The 21921-nt window shown below is 44.1% G+C and overlaps 1 pseudogene; it reads right to left on the reverse strand.

Annotated features, from left to right (window-relative positions):
* Positions 1 to 1345: 1345 nt before the first annotated feature.
* LOC114639580 lies at positions 1346 to 21195 on the reverse strand (annotated as a pseudogene).
* Positions 21196 to 21921: the final 726 nt, after the last annotated feature.

A 21921-nucleotide genomic window follows, 5' to 3' on the forward strand; every position in this document is an offset into this window, starting at 1 on the left:
CCTTCCCTGGACAGTGACAGACACCTGCCCCTCCTCATAATGTTCTAATCACAAACCAAATTCTACCACCATTCACTCTGTCTGTCTCATCTACTTTCCTGTTGCTGTGACAAAACACAAAGGAAGTGTTTATTGGGCTTCTGGTTTCACTGAGTTTGAGTCCAGGATGACCAAAGAATGGCAAGAACAGCTAAGAGCTCACATTTGATTTGCAAGTAAAAGGCACAAAAAGCATACTGGGCATGGTGGAAGTCTTCAAAAGTCAAAGCCCACTCTCAGGGACACACCTCCTTATCCTCCCCAAACAGTTGCACCTACTGGAGACCAAGTATTTAAAGATAGGCGCCTATGAGGGCTATTCTCAAACCACCACACTGGGGTACCAATGACTTCATTGAGCTTTCTTATATAGCATGGGTTAGGGGTTACTGAAAGGAGCAAAAATGATCCGCAAATCAGCTACACTGGTAAGTCTTTTTTTTTTTTTTTATTGCACATCACTCCTTTATTATACTGATCTGGAAAGAGACTTAGTTGTTATGCCCAAACGATTTCTGAACCCACACAATAAGGTCAAGCAGCTGGAACATGATTCAGACAGTGAAAGACAAAGACTTGGACATGATCATGGGCACTTCACCTCTACAAAACAAGGCAAAGGGATCCAAACATAGCAAGAGGTACAAGGAGTTTATCCCATTTGATATGAGGAATGGCTTATTTTCTGGTGACCACATAGGACTGTTTCAACTGCCACTAGCAACCTCAGAGTTGCTTTTGTGTGCTGATAGAATGTATATATACTTTTTTTTTGTAAAAGTAAATGTAACACATAGAGTTGACAAGATTGATCCCAACCTTCTAGGGCCAGCAGCTCCTTTAGGGTCAGAGAGAAAGTAGGGTCTTTTAAATCACCATGAGGTTACTTTCACTCTCCACTGGAATGACTATGCCCCCAGTTACCTAATTGCAATAAGAGTGCAGGACAGGTGACAGGGACAAAACTGGACTGCAGCTTCTCATTGGTCATACCACAGCACAGTTCCTCCCTGACTTCTTCCTAAGCAGACCCTTAGTAAACAAAGAGCTAAGAAAAACTATAATTACTATCTCTCAACTCTCCTGGTACGGGGAGCCGTCCCTGGATGTGGACCAAGAACCTGCACCCCCAGAGGTGGTATCCTGACTAGATTCTATGAAGGGAGTGGGTACGGGGGATAAAACACTAAACTGAAAATGGGAGCCAAGGTCCCCATCTGCAGCTACAACTTAAACTTAAGATCCTAAAGATGTAGTCAGTGTAATGGGCGCTGGGAAGGATGCAGGAGGCAGAACAGACGGGGGGGGGGGGGGGGTGTCCGGAGAGGAGTCTGCCGCCCCGCCTTCACTTCTTCACCTTGCCCTCAGCAGCCACAGCCTCTATGGCTTTACGCACAGTCTCCTCGTCCCCCAGGAACTGCATGGGCTTGATGGGCTTCAAGTTCTTGTCCAACTCATAGACGATGGGAATGCCTGTGGGCAGGTTCAGCTCCATGATGGCCTCTTCTGAGAGACCCTCCAGATGCTTGACAATGCCCCAAAGGCTGTTGCCATGGGCGGCAATCAAGACCCTTTTCCCCTCCTCGATCTGGGGGACAATTTCTTCATTCCCGAAGGGCAGTGCTCTGGCAATAGTACCCTTCAGGCTCTCACAGGAGGGTAGCTGGTCCTCAGTAAGGTCTGCGTACCTGCGATCCTTGCTGATGTTGCTGTAGAAGGGATGATCGGGCTCCATGGGAGGTGGGGGAACATCGTAAGATCGCCTCCAGATCTTTACCTGCACCTCACCATGCTTAGCAGCAGTTTCTGCTTTACTGAGACCTGTTAGACCCCCATAGTGTTGCTCATTGAGGCGCCAAGTCCTGACCACTGGCAACCACATCTGGTCAATGGCATCCAGGACTGTCCAGAGGGTCCGGATTGCTCTCTTCTGCACAGAGGTGAAGCAGATGTCAAATTCATAGCCAGCATCTCGCAACGCCTGCCCGCTGTGCTTCGCCTCCTCGTGGCCCGCTGGGCTCAGGTCGTGTCGTACCAGCCGCTGAAGCGGTTCTCCAGGTTCCAGGCACTCTCGCCGTGCCGGATCAGCACCTACACTGGTAAGTCTTAATCAAGTATAAAAATTGGCTTCCTCCCACAGCCCACTGATGGAGTTATGTATACCCGACCTGCCTCCTCTAGACTTCTCCAGTCTGCTCACTCTAGTCTATTCAGATACTCTAAAGATGGCAAAATGGCACACAAAAGGCTGGGGGTGGGGGGAATGGCTGGAATGCTAGAAGAGAGTCCAATGAGCTCCCCAATCCTTCTTTCTCTGACTGAGAAAGCCCACAAGCCCAGTGGTGATGGCATCTCACATGTAGGCACAGCTGATCTCAGGAAGAGGATGCCAAGATAGTGCATTGCAACAGGAGCCTCAGTGAGCAAAATCAGCATCAAATGTGTCTCATTACTTCTAAGGAGGGTGTCCTGACTCTCTCAGACTCTGGCATGTCTAGGTCTTCTGCTGTCTTTTTCCACCCCTGCCCTTTGAGACTCATGCAGCAATACTGAGGGGCAGAAAACATGGCTTTACTTTCTGTTTTAAGATTATGGAATCTCTTAGGGGAACCCTCAGCAGAATCCTCATATTTCAAAGTGAGACCAAGATCGACTTTATGTATGTCTTTAGTGTGGAAATGTCTTATAGCTGCTGAAAATAGCCTACTGTCTGTCAAAGCAATCCATGGCATACATGAGGAGACTAGAAAAGGTTCCTGGATTCCAGGTCTGTTAAGTAAATGTTCTATCCATGGTGTAGAAGATAAAGAGAGGGCTAGCCTTGGTTTAGGTGAGCTAGAGTTTCCAACCTCCTGTGTCCTAGAGATGACCAAAACTCCTATCAGGCAAAACATAAAGGAACTTTGTTTATAAAAGGTGTTCTGGAAAATTTAGGTTGAGAAATGTAGCTCAGTTGGTGGAGTGCTTACCTACCATGAGCAAAGCCCTGAGGTGGGTACCCAGCATAGCATCAAACCAGGTCTAGTGATACAGTCCTCTAACCCTAGCATTTGGAAGGCGGAGTCAGGAGGGTCAGAAATTCAATGTCATCCTTTGTTACACGGTAAGTTCAAGACTAACTTGGATACATGACATCCTGTGCCCCCACCCCACCCCCCAAAAAACATGAGAAAAATTAAGCAAAACCTACAAAACCTTCTACAGGCAGGAGGGAGTCTTTCCTAGGGAAGAGTTGACCAATTGGTTATCCAGCACCAAATGGTCAGCCTTGAAAATGAGCATTTGATTAACACTATACAGGCAGAACAAGTATATATATATATATATATATATATATATATATATATATATATATATGTGTGTGTGTGTGTGTGTGTGTGTGTGTGTGTGTATATACATGCATATATATATATGCATGTATATGGAAGTATACGTAACAACCATTAATAAAAGAGAGGCCATGAATTAGAAAAGGGGCAAGTAGGGTTGTGTTGGAGAGTTTGAAGAAAGGAAGGGAAAGGGAAAACACTGTAGTTATATTAATTTCAAAGACAAAAGAAAGTATGTAATTAAAGGATGATATTCTAGGAAGCTAAATGAAACAACCGGATGATTCTGGCTAAAGAGAGAGCTGGACCTGAACCCAACCTTGACTCTATGACCACACTCTCCCCAGTCTCTTTGTAAAACCCAAAACAGAGCCCCTAACACATGGAGAGAGGAGGATGGGGTAACCTCATGAGAGTCAAGCACTCAGAAGAAAGGCAGCCATATGGGACATCTACAGCATCAGCTGCGAAGCACCGTCTTGAAATGCTTAGCCAGAGAAATAATGGGCATGTCTCTCCAAGTGAAAAACAAGATGGAAATGCTTTGAAATGTTAAAAAACTAGCAAGTTCCAAAGAAAGGCTGGTGTCCTTGATTCTGACAGGATGCCTTTGCTCCCAGACACCTGTCTTCTTCCACTGAGACAGAGGGGGCCTCTCAGAGTCTGCATCTGGATCCTGGGACATGAAGCTAATAGCCAGTCAGTTAGGGATAAACTCCACCTTTTGTGGTTTGCTATGTGGTCCTGATGTCATTTCACACAGGCCATAGCTCAGCTGGCAGATGGTAATCCAGTATGGCTACTATGGATTTGGGATATTTTTAACCAGTAACTTAGAGAGGAGACATTTCTTCCAATATCAAGTCCTTGAAGTGGTTTGCACACACGGGCTTAGGGGAGCTTGTCTTTGGATCAGAAAACTTAAGAGGTATATTCCCAGACCTCTCTTCACAAGTAGCTGGAACCTTTGTCTCCTTCCTGAATTTGTGATCCAGACCACCAGGATAATGACCCCCAATTGCCTTAAGTTACCTTAAGCACAACTGTCTTTTATTATAAAACCACAGTTCTTTCTCTTAGTTTGCTATGGCTTCTCTCTCAGAGGCCCTGGGAGTATGTAGGGCAGATCATGACAGCCATGTAACCACTGGACAAAGACACATCCCCAGCTTCCTTCACTGTTAGACAAACAGGCTGCCATGTACCAGAGGGTAGGCCCATTGTGAACAATGTTTACCTCCCAGACACTGCAAATCCCTGAAAGAGTAATTAGCTAATATTTTCTTTGTTCAACCCTGGAGCTCAGCTCTTCTTTGACCTTTATATCTACCCCATAGTCCCTCTCTGCTTGATTCCTGTATCGATACCTGATTACCAGCCAGGATAATGAACAGCTGGAGATGGTGTCTAAGATCTAGTTTGACTGGGGCTTAGGAGATGGCTAGGGTAATAAGTGCTGCCTACACATGCATGAGGAGCTGAGTGTAGATTCCTAGAACCCATGTAAAAACCGGGTATGACAGGACTCAGCAATAATCCTAGAGCTAAGACTCACTGCCCAGGCAACCTAGCTGAAATCATGAGCTACAGGATCAGTGGGTGACCCTGTATCAAAAAAAAATAAGATTGAGAAACACCTGATAAAGACCTCTGGCATTCACACACAGGTACACACATGCACACGCACCCACATGCATACACAAGCATGGATGTGCACACACATAGGAATATGTACACACACATTGTTGGTATTCTGTCTAAACTCCACCTCCACAGTTACCTGGCAACAGCCAGGTATGCTCCTCCCCACAGTTACCTGGCAACAGCCTGGTAGGCCTGCCCACAATAAAAGGGGCTGCTTGCCCCATCCTCAGTCTCTTGTTCTCTGTTCTCTTGCCTGTAGGTTTGTCTGTCCCTTCCCCTCCTCCCCCATTCCCTTTCCCCTCTCTCCATGTGGTCAGGGCGGGCCTCTACTTCTCTGTCCTCTCTTTCTCTCTCTCTCTCTCTCTCTCTCTCTCTCTCTCTCTCTCTCTCTCTTTCTCTCTCTGCCTCTACTACCCTTCTGGCTCCCCTCCCCATGCCCTGAATAAACTCTATTCTATGTTATACTGGTGTGTGGCTGGTCCCTCAGGGGGAAGAGATGCCTCAGCATGGGCCCTCTGAGACATCCCCTTCCCCCATACCTCTCCACACACCCACAGGACATACTCTTTATCTCTTTATCTTTTTATAAACATAACATATATCCCACACATTATATATACACCTTTATCCACATACCCACCCTCCAACCACACAAACACACCTATACCCACCCTCGACCTCTAAAACACAGAAGTAGCAGATTCACCCAAGAGTCTTGAGGGCATTGTCCCTGGGTCTCGCTTGCTTTCTTCTTTCCACTGAACACATCACAGAAAATGAAACCTCTGCCTGTGCCAGCAGAGACCCAGCGTTTGATTATTCAGATCCAATATCTCCCATGCTGTGAGCTTCCCCAATAGTTCTCCTGGTGATTCAGCATGTCACCTCCTGGCCTCTAATTACCATCATAGTCATAAAACATTAGTGACCTTCACCATCATCTTCACAGTGACCTTGGATGCATCTTCTGTCCCTTGTCACAGGTGCACAAGCTGAGGGTAAAGGTAATGATGCTACAGGTTTAGTCCAGGTCTCCTTCAATCAAGGACCCAGGGGCATCTTAACCTTAGAATCCACACTGTCACAAGGCCCATGGGTTTCTATGTACATGGACTTGTCCTGATTTTGAACCTACAGCTTCTTTTTAAGATTTATTTTTTTATTTTTATATATGTGTAAATGAATGCAGGTGTCATAAAGAGCCCAAAGAAAGCATCATATCTACACAACTAGAGTTAGGTGACGGACTATTGTAAGCTACCTGACAGGACACTAGGAAACAAACCCAGATCCTCTGCAAACATAGCAAAGGCTTGTAACCGCTGAGCCATTTCTCCAGGCTCCACAGACTCTTTTCAAACTAGATATGCCCTTAGGAAAGATGTTCAAACCCCACAAACAGAACAGTTCACACAAAAGAAGGCATCAATGTGTGAGTGTGTGTGTGTGTGTGTGTGTGTGTGTGTGTGTGTGTTTGCACATTACTGCATGCTCAAGTTCACTTGTAGGTGCATGTGTGTTCATGTGGAGGCCAGACAGCAACTTTGGTTGATATTTCTCAGGCATCATCAACCTTTTCTTGAGACAGAGTCTATCATTTGCCTAGAAATTACCATGTAAGCTAGACTGGATTGGTCAGGGAACCTCGGAGGTCCACCTGTCTCTGCCTCCCCACTGCGGGATTATAAACATGCACCATCACACCTGGCTTTTTAAACATGGTTTCTGGGGCTGAAAGCTGGCTCCTTGTGATAGCATAGTAAATACTTTCCAAGCTGGACCATCCCATCCCTCCAGCCCTTTGAAGGGGCGTTCTTTAATCAAGACCTACAATGCATTGCTCTGTGTCTTAACCTAACTTAGTCCCACAATGTTCTTTTCTCATTCTTCAAGTCCTCCTTGGGGACTCTAGCCACCTTGTGTTCTCCTGGGGACACATGGCTCACCTCCATAAGCTTTGGCCTGGGGGCCATGTGGGAGAGTCATGTGTGATTGGAAGGTAGGAAATTGCCAGAATCACCACCCACTGCCCAGCAGTTTCCAATCAAGCACTTGTGGCAATGTTTCCAGGGTAATTAGATTCATGGCCTGCCACAGGGAACAATTTCTTCTAACTTATCTGGACTACAGATACAAGCATAAAGACCCCAGTGGGGCCTCTAAATTCTGACCCAAACTTGAGCTGAGCTGACTTTCATCTCATGTAAGAAGTTTCTCTCTGAATTATGGCGGGCTTTCTTGCTTCTAGCTTGAAGTAAACAGGCCTCTGGGAGTTGCAACATCCGCTTACGACTTTCAGATGCAGATATACACGAGGAAAACCGCAGCTAGCAGAAGAGAGAAAGTATAGGCAGGCAGCTGTAAGCACACAACGAGAGCATGCGTGCATAAGAGGGAAGTGGAGAGGTGGGAGGAATAGATGATAATAGACAAGGGAAATTAGGAAAATTGGCAGAAAATAGATGAGTCTGGAATGTATTGTAATGAACAAGGTAACCCAGGCTTTGAAAAACAAACACAGAACATTCTCTCATACATGGATCCTAGCATCTAATATGTGTCTGTATCTTTGATCTCTCTGTGTTTCTGTATGTGTGTCTGTGTGTTTCTGTGTATGTGTCTGTGTGTATATGTGTGTATGTTTGTGCATGTGTGTGCATTTGTGTTTGTGCACGCATGTGTGTGTGTGTGTGTGTGTGCTATGTGAGAATGAATATACGGCAGCCTAGGAAAGTAGACAGGGAACCAACCGTGAGAGGGGAAAAGCAGAGGCTTTAAGGGAAAAGAGTAGGCTGGTGACAGAACACGCATGATAGCAAAGCAAAAGGAGGAATGCTGGTCATGAACATGCTTATACAGGATGGCAAGCAGGAAGATCTCAAAAAGCAAGGAGGAATCAAGACAAAGCATGTTTACATGAAAGTACCTAATTACAAACTTCTCTAGAAAGGAAGGGCAAGTCAACTGTGCTCAGAGCTCACTGCTGTAAGTTAGTTATCAAAGTCTCCATTAATTACGTTACTCCATCGGGTTGCCCCGGACAACGGGACACCAGCATCTATTTTCCAGTTCAACACAAACTCTGGCTTTATTAATGTGTTCCATCAACTCGGTTAGAAACCTGAATCTTCAAAGCACCCCCACCACCTGACTGGGCAATAAAAGAAAAACCACAACGGATATTATAAATTTAAATAAAGTTGAGGAAGTGTGAAAATTATTTAGAAACCCTTGGAATGGTTCCTCACATGCAAGAGAGGCTTATTAGCATAAAGACATTCAACCTTCTAAATTAAAACTTTTCTCCCTCTTTTTGAAGGGAGCAATTTCTGCATCATCTTAAGTTCCTCAAGGGTTCTGAGAAGGAGGTCAGCTGAGTTGCAGCAGAAGCATAAAGGGTGGGGCTGCTGGGTGAGTTTCCCTCCCCTCCCCCCACATCCTCCTTAGCAAAATCAGAGGGACAAGTGAGCCCTAGAAAATGAACATGTTTGCCTCTACTTTCCACCCACTCTGTGTTTTTTCCTGGCTCACAGCAGAACCTCGGTGGTAGTATGTCCCCTCTTCCAACAAACAGCTCTGTCTCTAGGAAGATAATCACTTGGGCTGTGAGCTAATAGCTAAAGAAGACAGAAGGTTACATAAAGCCCGCGAGAGGGGGGGATAACAATGCAGTTCTCCCAAAGAAATAGTTTCCAGGTATTTGAAGGATGCAGACACCAAAGGAGATGTCTGTCTTGTGACTTGCAGAGGGAAGAGCAAAGAGAAAAGGGGAGCTGCTGAGTAAGAAGCCACAGCTGGGCTGACAGGACAGCTCTGCTGGCAAACAACTGCTTTGCAAAGGTGAGGAGGCAAGTTCAGTCCTTGGAACCTATGTAAATGGTTGGACCAGCATCGGAGGCTGAGACTGGTGAATCCCTTGGGCTCACAGGCTAGCCAAGCGAGCCTACTGGGTAGGCTCCAGACTGATGAAAAGAGCCTGTCTCAAAACAAAACAAGTAGATAGCTTCTGAGAAATGACACTCAAGATCGACCTCCAACCTATGTACACATATATATGTGCAAACACACACACACTGACACACACATATTCACACACTCATGCACATGCTCATATATATGCTCTCTCTCTCACACACTCACACATTAATGCACACACAAACACACACACACACACACACAGCCCAAATCTCAACCCTTGTACCCTGTGCTCACATCCTACCTGTAGACATCATAGGAGACTTCTATCTGTGCCTTTCCTGGGGAATCCTTCAGCTATGTAAGGGGACCAGAAGCTTTAGGGAGCTTAGAGGAAGTGGGAAGACCAAGAAAGGAATGCAAGAATGAAAGTAATTCAGCCACATGTCAAACCAACTGAAAGTTCATGGAAAATATCCAAGCACAGAAAAGCAATCCCTCACTCGCATAAAGAACCTCTTAGGAGTTGGTTCGCTGTGTGCTAAGCATGCAGTTGCCTCCTAGGTAGAGAGCCGTGAACTTGAACCAGCCAGCTGCTCTCATTGCACACTGTCTTCAGGTGTCCCTGGAGACTGGGGAAAGATAATAACCATAATATAATTTCAGATGGATGTGTTATGCCATGCATGATGGACAGAGAATAATGAGAAAGAGGTTACATTCTCCCTAAAGGCCCCCAGCCACTGGGAGGAGAAGGAACATAGAAAGAATATGCCATCAAGTGCAGGAAGGAGTCTTCTTATTTTTATTTTTATCAAAAGGAGAAAATTATAGAAGCTGAGGTCCCAGTCTTGCCTGGGCAGTGTTTATCTGTGCCTTGAGACTGTTACCATTTTAAGCCAGCTCGGAGTCTCTCTGCCAGCCCTAACCAGTGCAGCAGTGGAGTTCTTGCCCCTGTGAAATACTGCAGCTATCAGGGCCACCTTCCTGGTGGGGTAATTACCCCAGAAACACACATGCCCTCAAGATCCAACTTGCAACTCTCTCTGATCACACCTTGAACATTCTCACAGAATCTTTTCTATCGGCCTCAGTTTTTCACTCTCAGCTATCACACCCCATAAGCCAGGACTGTTATTAGGCACTCCATGCCCTGCCCACTGCAAAGCACAGGGCAGAGCACAGGGCAGAGTACTGAGCTCACTCATCAGGCGGAAGGAATGTTCACACGTAGACGCAGCTGTGGATTTGAATGCCAGGAACTCATCAGGATTTGACGGATTTCTTTATCTCCACCTGCACCACAGTTACTGTTCAAGAAATCTTTTGTTCTGTGCACATAATCAGGACGTAATTTGTATAGCAATTTTCATCTGGCGAAGTGCTTTCATGAAGTTTCTCATTTCACCAAGCTATTAGGCCATCAATGTTCTCCAAATACTTTTTATCCTGGTGTTGCTCCAGAGCAAGTACGAGGCCCTTCTCCTGTTTCAAAGGCAACAACAGTGCCTGAGCTGCTACCCTCTCAAGGTGTGGCTTCGGGAGACTAGAAAGCAAGCATTCGAATGAAAAGGTGTCTGTGCTCTCAGTTTTGCCCAACAGAGGGGAGCACAAGCAGCACACGGCTGATCAGATGTGGAGGGGAAAAAAGCAACAACAACAAATGGATGTTTCTTGTGAACCACACTGAAGGAATGTTAACAAGCGGCTTATGAAAGCTCATCAAATCAAAAGGAGCTGCACAATTTTAGAGGCTAACACAAAATGAAGGTGCAGAATCTGCTATTAGAAAATGATTTAGCAGGTCCAGCTGAAATGTCAAACCAAGCTGGGGCCATTCTAAAAACAGAGATGTGGTGAACCTCACTGGACATACACAGCAAGCTGTACCATCAACCATCTTACCTGAGAAGAAAGGTTATGGCATTTATCCAAGGACAGCCAGCTAATAAAGAATGCAACAGACCATGAAGTTCAGGATTCTGCCCAATCTATCTCCTGACTATACAAGGACACACACACACACACACACCACCACCACCACCACACTCTTAATTGATTTCACTCTGAAAATTATGGAGACTCCCCAAAGCACCTAACAAAATGAGAAGCCTTAATGACTTCATGCCCTTTAGAACTGCTAAGTATTTGTTTGCATTTCATTAAATTTGCAAAGTAAAACTTGATTTAAAATTCCAAGGCCCCATTTGAATGATCAGCATCTGAGGCTCCAAGGCAATGGTTGGAACAAAGGAAGAGTAGAAGGCCTTTCCTTTTTCTTTACTTTGTGAGCGCTGGAATTTTTTAATGAAAAATTTCATGGTACATGAGTCACTACTTGAAGGGGAAGGGCAGGCTTGATCCTGATTGCATTATTGAATTCTGAAATTGCTTCATATTCCATGGAATGATTCCAAATGCCAAAGGATGCCATCCCAACTCAACCCTTAGATAATTGATAGGCATCTCTCTCTCTATTAGATACACCAAGGCATGCCAAACACCCTTTACTCCAGAAAGCTCCAGCTCTCTCTGTCTTCCCTTCTCACAGTGCAGCTCTGGTTCTATTATCAGATTTTTGTTCACAGTCACTTGATGAGGAATTTATTCGGAAGGCTGCCATGCACAAAGGTCCTATGCCAGGCATATGTCTCTTTTCGGCCCTGATCACATCCGCCTCTTTTATTTTTAGGACAAAAGGATATGGCTGGGATGGTGAGAGGGTGAGATATCTCAGTGGGTAAAGTACTTGTCTGTAAAATCCTTGGGGAAAGGCACAGAGGGACTTGCTCACCAGCCAGTCTACTATGGGAATCCAAATCTATGAGCTCCAAGCTTGGTGAGAGGCCTTGTCATACAAATTAAAGAGAGGGAGTGTAGGAAGATATCCTGACATCAGCCTTTGGCTTCCACACAGATGAGTGAATTAATGCATGAACATACACGAATTATATACACACATGTAAAAGCATAAAAATGACAGCAGCATTTTTATGATTACTCATGAATGCAATTGTAGTTTGAGAGAGGTTGAGGCAGGAGGATTGCCATGAGCTTGAGGGCAGGATGAGATACAAAGTGAGAATCTGTAATCTGTCTCAAAATACATGTATGCAGACATACATGCATACATACATACATACATACATACATACATACATACATAAAAAGAAAGAAGCAAGATTTGAGCTGAGGCCTGAAGAACCATGAGATTTCCATTCAAGCAGCTGAGCTTGAGTGTTCAGAAGGCTTGGGAAGAACAAAGTAGAAGGCTCAAACAATTTTGGTGACCATGAGGAATGGACAGAAAGGTGATCACAGAAGTATTATCAGTCAACTTTCTGTGGCTGTGACCAAACACCTAAAAAAATATAAACTTAAAAGAGGAATTCTATATTTTAGCTCACGTATCAGAAGTATCAGTTCAATGCGCTGACCTTACTGCTCTTAGGATTCTGGTGAGAAAGAACATTGGATGAGAAGAGAATTGTGGTCCATGGCTGCTCACATTGTGGCAGCCAAAAGGCATGGGGAGAAGAGAACACACACAGTGGGTCTGGGGCAACATGACACATGGGGAGAAGAGGGCACACACAGTGGGTCTGGGGCGACATGACACATGGGGAGAAGAGGGCACACATAGTGGGTCTGGGGCGACATGATACATCCTCTCTGACCTAGATCCTCTACCCCCTAGCACTTTGTTCAAGAATGAACTCACCAGTGGATTCCTCATCCATAGTTAGTGCCTTCAGGATCCAATTATCTTTCAATGATGCCAGCACCTAGGAACTCAGATTTCAACTTCATATCCAAAGCACAACAGAGAAGAGGAAAGTCTCACTAGTGGAATGGTAGTTGGGAGATTCAGTGTTTGCTGAGGAGCCAATCACTCCTTGGACAGATCCAGGAGACCCAGGAGAAACAGATTCAGAAGTTGGAAGCATCAGGAGACTTGGAAGCAGACAGGTGTGGGGATGTTTAAGGTGGAGACAGTGGGTCCCACTGACAGATTGGGAGGGGGAGACAAGATGCTAGTAATGCCCAGGTGGTAGCCCCAGCAACTGAGTGGATGGTGATGCCAGTTGAAGAGCTAGAGATGATACAGGGTTGCACACAGTCTTCTGAATCAGACATTGCAGATGGCACTCATTCTGTAGACCCTGTTGCTTTTCTGTTTATCTCAAACCAGGCTCCAACTTAAAAATCATACCATTCCTTTCTTTTTGTTGATGCCATTTCTTGGGTTCATTTGGGTTTTGGAGTTTCTTTTTTTTCATTTATATGTACAAAAGTATGAACATGGGTTCATATCCATGTAGGTGTAAACGTATCTACAGATGACGTACTGGCTGGTTTTGTGTCAACTTGACACAAGCTGGAGTTATCACACAGAAAGGAGCTTCAGTTGAGGAAATGCCTCCATGAGATCCAGCTGTAAGACATTTTCTCAATTAGTGATCAAGGGGGGAGGGCCTTGTGGGTGGTGCCATCCCTGGGCTTGTAGTCATGGATTCTATAAGAAAGCAAACTGAGCAAGCCAGGGGAAGCAAGCCAGTAAGTAACATCCCTCCATGGCCTATGCATCAGCTCCTGCTTTCTGACCTGCTTGAGTTTCAGTCCTGACTTCCTTTGGTGATGAACAGCAACGTGGAAGTGTAAGATGAATAAACTCTTTCCTCCCCAACTTGCTCCTTGGTCATGATGTTTTGTGCAGGAATAGAAACCCTGAATAAGGCAGATTAGTAAGGACGAGCTAACAGGAAGCCATACTGCTGTTCCTCAGGGACCATGAGCCTTGTCTCATGACATGAGACACGCTCTCTAATTTTGCCTGGAGATCACCAAGTAGACTGAATCAAGCAGGCTTCTCAACACACTCTTAAGATGCTGCTGTCTATCCCACCCTAGCACCCGGATGACAAGCATGTATCACCAAGCTTGACTTTTGTAAAGTGAGTTTTGGAGACTGAACTCAGGTCTTATATCTTGTAAAGCAAATATATCTCTGACTGAGATATTATCCTAACCCCTTGAGGATTTTATTTTAAGTTTCTGGAGATCCTTAGGGTTAGCATAAATACATGTGGCCACAGTTGGGAACACACACACACACACACACACACACACACACACTTTGATCTACCTTAGAATGCTCGAACTCTTGTTCCTGAAGACGTCTACAGATTTCTGTGCACAGAAAGTGCCCATTTCTAACTTAGCTTAAGCCAGATTCCTATATGAGTAGGGGCTCTCCTGCCATGACTCTGGATTAAAAGAAACAAGATGGCCAGTATCTATGAATGTGAAATGGGGTGTTCTCTCTGTTCCTGTCATACAGCACACAGGGCACCAGACAAGGGACTGGACACAACAGGGGTCCAGTAACTATCTCTTGTTGTCACATGACTGAAAAGAAGAGGTGGGAAGGTACTTCTGTCTATTTGTCTGTCTCTGTCTCTCTGTCTCTCTCTGTCTCTCTCTGTCTCTATGCCTCTCTCTGTCTCTGAGTGTGTGTGTGTGTATGTGTGTGTATGAATGTGTGTGCATGCGTATGTGAACCTAGAACTCACTAATCCAACTTGAGCAGTTGAGCAGTGAGCTCTGCACATAACAGTGTTGGAGTTGAAGATATACACAGCCATATCTAGCTTTTCACAGAGATTAGAACTTGAGTTCTCACGCTTGTGTCCCAAGCACTCTACCCACTCAGCCAACCTTCCAGGTCCTAATTCTGGCTTCTTCAGCACCATAGCTCCAACACAGCATAGTCCCTCATGAAGCAAATTTGCTCAACTCTATCAGGTAACCTTGGTCCCTCATCTTACCCTCAGGCCTGCTGCAGATCAATACACACCTTTGGTCATGGAGGACAGGACACCCCAGGAGAGAGGACACAGGCAAATGAGTGCAAATTCATCCTCAGCCGGGTGAAAAACAAGTCAAAATGCCTGCCCCAGGAGTGTGAGTCTTGTCACACACAAAGTGCTACGATGTCATTAATTACTTTAAAAATTACAAAACCAGCTTGCTAAGTGTTATTGTCTATTTGTAATTCTATTACTGTGTTCCCCCCTGAGGTTTGAAACAACAGATGTATGTCAGCAACCTTGACAACGGGCAAGGCACAAGAGGCTCCCATTTGCAGGTGAAATAAAGATGCTTAGGTTCTCTGAGAAGGAAACTGGCTTGCTTGAACCTAAACCAAGCATTGTGGATAATATACAATAAGCTATATAAAACTCAAGGCCTCTTCTCCCTGGCTCACAACCACAATGCACTGTACTGTTCCGGGTTCCTCCAACGGGAAATTCACTTCCTTTGTTCCAACAGGCAATAGACCCAGTAGGGGCCACAGAATAAGGGAGGCCAAACTCTATATTCTACCAAGTGCTCACACAGAAGGAGATGCTCACAATTTGTTCCAATAAATATGTGAAGTCAAATGTCAAGCATTGAAAACATCTATCTGAGCTGTTAGAAATTATGGGGCCGTTGTTCAGGGGACTGTATGATGGAATATACATCAAGGCCAAACAAAGACATCTCTCTGCCCCAGCTCCACAACAAAAGCTGACAACATGTTTTCTCCACCACAGGGTGATGTGGGGCTGAGGATCTGATTTGAGCCATGACACATTTCATCTTCCTGGGCTGCAAATGCTGTAACAAGAAGTTACATGGACTTCTATCAGAAAATTGAAAATCCAATGAGTGTCTCACTTTATCACCATAATTCCTCAGTGCTGTCCCAATCTCCTGCAAATGAGAATCCACATGTATCTCTGGAGGTTGATGAAAGACAGGAGGTGTTTGTTATGTTTTTAATAGGTGTATTGGGAGATTTCCTATTAAAACATACTTGCAGGAGAGTAATTCGGCAAATCTCTGAATTGAAAGAGATCTTCAGACATTCACCGAAGTAATACCCGGAACTGTGTACAAAATGATGATAAAGTTTGAACATTTCCATGGATAAGATATATTATGAAGTATCTTTAACACAAGACTTCAGATAGAAACAAAAATTGCCTAAGTATAATGTCCACATGTCTAGGGTATGACATCTTGGTAGCTGTCATCAGGAGAGGCTCATTTGAGCCACACTTTTAGGTGTGATAGGTGATATTGATTGTCAAATGAACAGTACCAAGATATGTCAAAGAGTCCATTCCCCCAGCTTTTCTATAAAGTATTATCCAGATCTGGTTACGTGAGTTAGGAAGGCTCACTCTAAACATGGGCATCACAGTCTCATGGCCTGAGAAACCACAATGCATAAAAATGATCTGTTATTTAGTGCTGGATGAACCCTAGGGTCGGATCAGAGTCTCCTAAGTTCTGTATGAGTCTCGCTGCTTCCTCTCAGAGGCACTAGTAAAATCTCGATGAGAGCAACTGCACAATAGGGTTCCCTACAGCCTGAGCATACTAAAACACCACCCGCAAATGCCCCATAAGAGTTGTTTAATTTTTATTAGCAATATGTAGGATGTGTGTGTGGTTGGAGAAATTAGCCTCAAAATGAAAAATCAGAGTAGGATGTGTGCCTGTGGTGAGTATCCTTTGGCTAAAACTCAAGAGGCTCCATCTCAAGAGCAGAAGGAAGAGGCATGAGTCTACAGAGCCATTTTCTTCCACAAACAAGAGCCGCCTTCACTGTGCTAGCCCTGGAACCAGTTCCTGCGAGGCAAGCACAAGAAGGTATTGAGATTTGATGAAATAATACTCCAGGCCATCAATCTGACTTATGAGCATAATGGTATGTTAAGATAAAGCACTTCTTGTCGAGTACACAAACCCATCTATAATGGCTGAGGAAATGTTTTCATTAAAACATGCGGGGATAGAAAAACTCTGAACTCAACTCTGTTGCCATGGAAACCTGCAATTCAACTTTTCAGTGTGCCTGACGACAGCTCCTTTCTCTTCCATGTTATTCCTGAAAAGTGTTGGTAAATAATAAATGGTAGAAGGACAGCTAGAACAAAGTGTAGCTCAGAGCTGAACTAAGTGCAGCTTAGCCTCTCCGCCTTCATCTGTTCTCCCTAGCTCCATGGTATTTGCTTTATTAATTCACCTACTTACCAGACTGTGGGTTGAGAATCACTCATCTGAAATGCATGAGTCCAAAGGTTTGGGTTTTAGGTGTTGTAAAAGTTAGGGAAATTTGCATATTTATTAGATAACTTAGGGACGGAACCCAAGTCTAAACATAAAATTCAGTTATGTTTTATGCATTTCTTTCACATTGTGATCTAAAGGAAATTTCATAAAACACTCATCCAAATTTTGTACATGAAACAACTTTCTGTCACATAGAAATTTCCATGGCAGCTTCACACTGGGCACAAAAGTGTTGATATTCAGAAGGAGATTATTTTCCTTCTCCTCCACCTATCTCTTTCTCTTGTTCTCCATCTTTCCAAGCTGGGGACCAGTCCTTGATCCTCATGTCCCTGGGCAAGTACTCTAGTAATAACTGAGCTTTGGGACTTTTGGATGAGAGATGCTCTTCTGTGCTTATTAAGTGTGGATCATGATCATGCTATAAAATGTTGTTACCATGATCCAGAACCAAAAAAGTCTTAAAGAACCAGGGAGGAGCAATAATCTCTTCCACTTAGACAATTGAAAGGGTGTTTTCGAGGAAGCAATAAAAAATGTGCTGTGTCTTAAATGACTGACACAACCCATAAACAAAAAGAGAAAATGTTGGGTAGATAAAATCCACTAAAGTCAAGTAGGAAGGAGCAAAGACCAGAGAGTTTGGAGGAAAAACAATGATTTGGTTAGATTCTTTCAGGGGTTAGAAGAGAGGAATACATTTACCACCCATGCACCAAGTCACTTGGCCACTTGTTTATGTGTCCATTAAGTTGTTTATTCATCCACTCATTCATTCATTAATTCATTCATGCACTCACTCATTCACCTTCACGCTCATTCATCTTCTTGCTGCTTAAGAAATGAGTGTTTTCTTTTCCTCCATGTTCAGGGTTGCTAGGGTAAACACTAGTACACCTGACATATTTGGAGGACCCTTGGGTATTAAGTGAACAAGGCTGAAAAGCTGTAAGGGTACAGTAGTAACACAGAAACAGGAAGACATAAAAACTGATGTAAGAGATGGCTGAAGGTGTAGAAGTAGCAGAACACTTGCTAGCAAGCAGGAGTCTCTGAGCTCCTTCCTACCCTCAGTAGTACGGAATAAGTAAAATGATGACAGAAATATATGGTAGAGCATGGGATGCCCAAGGCCGACTGCACATGGGAGAGCCATGCAAGTGAGCATGGTCTTATGTGTAATTTCTTAGCAAGTAATCCTATAGGAGCTGTGAACAGATAACCACGAGAATAGTCAAGGTTATGTCTATAGACATGAAAGCAAAAGATGCGCTTCTCTCTTCTTAAATGTATCTCCTGCGAAATAGTAACCATTGGCTTTGCCTAATAATGGATTAGGGAAGATCAAAGGGGTTGACATAAGGAAATCCTTGGGAATAGATGCAAATTGAGAATGCCTTCTAAAGGAGCCATATTTGATGAGGGGCCAAGATGGTCCTAAAAGTAGAGCAAGTTGAAGAGGTATTCAAGTTGGGAAACATTCTATAAAGATGCCCATGCCTCCGAAATAAAAATTCAAAATGGAGAAATAATTAGGAAGGAGTCCAGGGTAACACACAGCCTCAGCTCATAAAAAACACAAGTAGGAAGAAGCTGTAGAGGCCGAATGGGTTAATGTAGAGAAAGTAGAAGAAGTGAGTGCTGGGACAGGGCCATGACCACAGAGGAGTCCCCGAAACACTTGAAAATGGTCTAAGAGTAGCAGGTAGAGAGTCTGAATAAAGGGAGCCACACAAAGACAATGATAACTCAAATCATAGTAGTTTGTGTGTTCAGAGGCCTGAAAGAATTGTAGCCAGGTACATAAGACTCTAATGTTACAGAGTAAAGAGTTTCTGGACCCAAGGAGTTTCTTGACACAGCCTAGGAGAGAGAGAATAATTCTAAGTGCCAGACAAGAGTAAGTTGTGTTCACACAGCACTCAACCCTCTTTCTCCTTTGCTTTTCTTTTTGATTACTGCTCCTCCCACCAAATGAAGAGGTATTCAATTCAATGGAAAGAAGATACTTGGAGATATGGGTGACTATTTCTGCCAAGTGTTACCCCTAAAGGATAAGTTTACAAAGTCAACAGAGAGCAGAGGTTTAACAAGGGCTGGATAGGAAGAGATTCTCTATTGTAACTAAACAATTACTGAACTGTATGCCATTTAGATAACTTGTCAGTCTCAGGAAAAGGAGGAAGGGATCACTTGGGAAGATATTAGAGGAAGGAAGTGGCCATTTTGGAAAATGTTAGAGGAGAAGTTAGCCATTGGAATAGACAAGCTAAGAAGGGAGAGAGGAGGAGGCCATTCTGAAAAACTAGAGAACGACATGACAATTTTGGAAGTCAAGCTAGAGGATATGGCCATATTGGGTACAAGTTGGAGGAAGTAACCACTTTAAAAGACAAGAAGGACATAATCATTACTAAGGAAGCTACTACTTTATCCCCATCAGCATCTTTAAAGAGCCTCCTAGATGCACCCGGCAAGGCCTTGTCTATTTAGGATATTGGTGTAATTGTACTCAAACCTGCCCTTACAGTCTGTCCTTCCTTGCTTTCTTTCTTCCATCTGAAAGAGGTGTGTCAGTTGTCAGAACAAACATAGAGAGTGAGATAAAGGGACAAGGAATGAAAAATTACTTAGAGGAGAAGTTAGGAAGAAAGGGGGAACAGAAAAGGCCGATGGGAAAAGAGTAAACACATTCATCTATATCCTGAAACTCTAGACATAGGTGAGTACTTGTACCTTTGGAGACAATTTTTCACTAGCTACATTTTGTTGCTTTGCTTCAGACTCCACCGAAAGGTTGAAATAACTAGGTTCTTGGGAATCTGCAATGTGAGAGCACATTTTAAAAATATATATATGTATTTTAATCAATATATTTTCATTGTACAAGGTGAAAGGTTTTCTAATGACATTTTTATTCAAGTATGTCACATACTCTGGCCATATTCCTTCCACCCACTTGCCCCTCCCCCATTATACTCTCCCCTACCTTCTCCCTTCCTTCGTGTCACCCATTAAAGTCCAGAGTATGACCCTTCCCTGGCTGAACTGTGTTGAAATCCTGTGCTGCAAGCAACTTTAACTTCAGTGTAGCTTTAACCGCCATAGGCTGTCAGTCAAAAGCCCCACAGCATTCCTGATAAAGAACTGAGCGTATGACTTGGAAGAGACCATAGGAAGAGGAACTGATAGAGCCAGGCTGTCACCTGGGTCTATGTGACACTAAGTAAGTCCCATGTTCCTCATCATTTAGACTTTATTGCTTCCTGCAATAGTCAAATTACTCAGGAAATAACAACAGTTGCCTCATGCTTAATGGCCCTGAGAAGTGTTAACTCTAATGTCCACAAAGAGCAACCTTGGATTCAGTCCTCAGAACCTTTCTTTATACATGGCTGCATTTGTGAATACGTCAGACATGCAAAGAGCTCCTGGCCTAGCCTGGAATCCGGGGAGTGTCACACAAATGCTAGCAACATTGACAATGATAGCCACAACAATGCATACAGCAATGCTACATGACAATTGCTTCACAGGGGACTCAAGTTTGTCTCTCCATGATCCTAGCCTCTCAGCTTTCACACATTGTGCTATCCTCTACCACCGAGGGGGAGGGGCAAGGCCTCTGTGATGTTTTTAACTGATAAAGCATAACATAGGTGGCGAATGCTATCCCTGCCATTGTTGCCTCACCTGAGGCTCCACCTTGCTCGCTGACTTGCCTTTTTCCTTCTCCTTCATGGCTTTGGAGAACCAACATGCCTTGCCTCCTATAACAAAAAGAACACTAGGACATGAGGAGAGAAGCAGACCCCTCACTAGCCAGATGTGGCTCAGCCACCTTGATTCATCCGTATGCTATACTAAACAGGACCTACCTAACCTGGACACAGATGTCTGAACACAGAAACAATAAGAAAGAGCGAGAGTAAACAGATGTGGATACCGAGGCACTATTTGGAAGAGCTGCAGAATACTGGGAAATAAAGGTTCCTTATTCAAAGCTAATTTGGAAAATCTAAATGGTAAATGCCCTTCTGACATAGGACCTAAAAACATTGTATGTATCCTTATCAAATGGGATCTTACTAGCAGGTTGTCCATTTTGAATCTGTTTGAACAGCAGAAACAGATCTTCCATGCTTTAGGGGCCTTGGAACTCAGATTAAGGCTCAAAGAATGAAGAGTGATGTCCCCAGGCAGACTTCCTACATCTGAAGCCACATCCCACCTTTAGTTAGCTAGATGGCACTGGAACGCTAGTGTACCTGAACATCAGTTTGCTTGTGCATATAATGGAGATAACTGTGCCTCAAAAAATTCCACTGATGATAATGACTACATCTATGTCCCGCACAGAACCGGGTAAATGGTGAAATTTGTAGAGAACTTACTTTGAAAGCATGAGGTCCCCAGAAGCCATGTAAAAAATAAAAATACAAAAGCCAGGCACAATGGTGCACACTTGTAATCTCAACCCTGAAAAGACAGACATAGGCAGACCCCTAGGCTTCCCTGGCCAGCCAGCACGCACACTTTGCTTAACTGGTGAGTTAAAAGACATTGGGAAACTATTCCTCAAAGAACTAGTACAGTGCTTCTCCAACCGCCTAATGCTGAGACCCTTAAATACAGTTCCTCGTGTTGTGGTGACCCACCCCCATAGTTACTTCATTGCTACTTCATAACTATAATTTTGCTATCGTTACGGATTGTCATCTAAATATCTGACATACAGTCCCAAGGGGGTCTCAATCTACAGGTTGAGAACCACTGAGCTAGTGTTTCTGTGAATGACATCTGAAGCTAACCTTTTGCCTACACACACACACACACACACACACACACACACACACACACACACACA

This window comes from Grammomys surdaster, unplaced genomic scaffold (genome assembly GCF_004785775.1).
Source record: "Grammomys surdaster isolate TR1022 unplaced genomic scaffold, NIH_TR_1.0 125745, whole genome shotgun sequence".
Lineage (NCBI taxonomy): Eukaryota > Metazoa > Chordata > Mammalia > Rodentia > Muridae > Grammomys > Grammomys surdaster.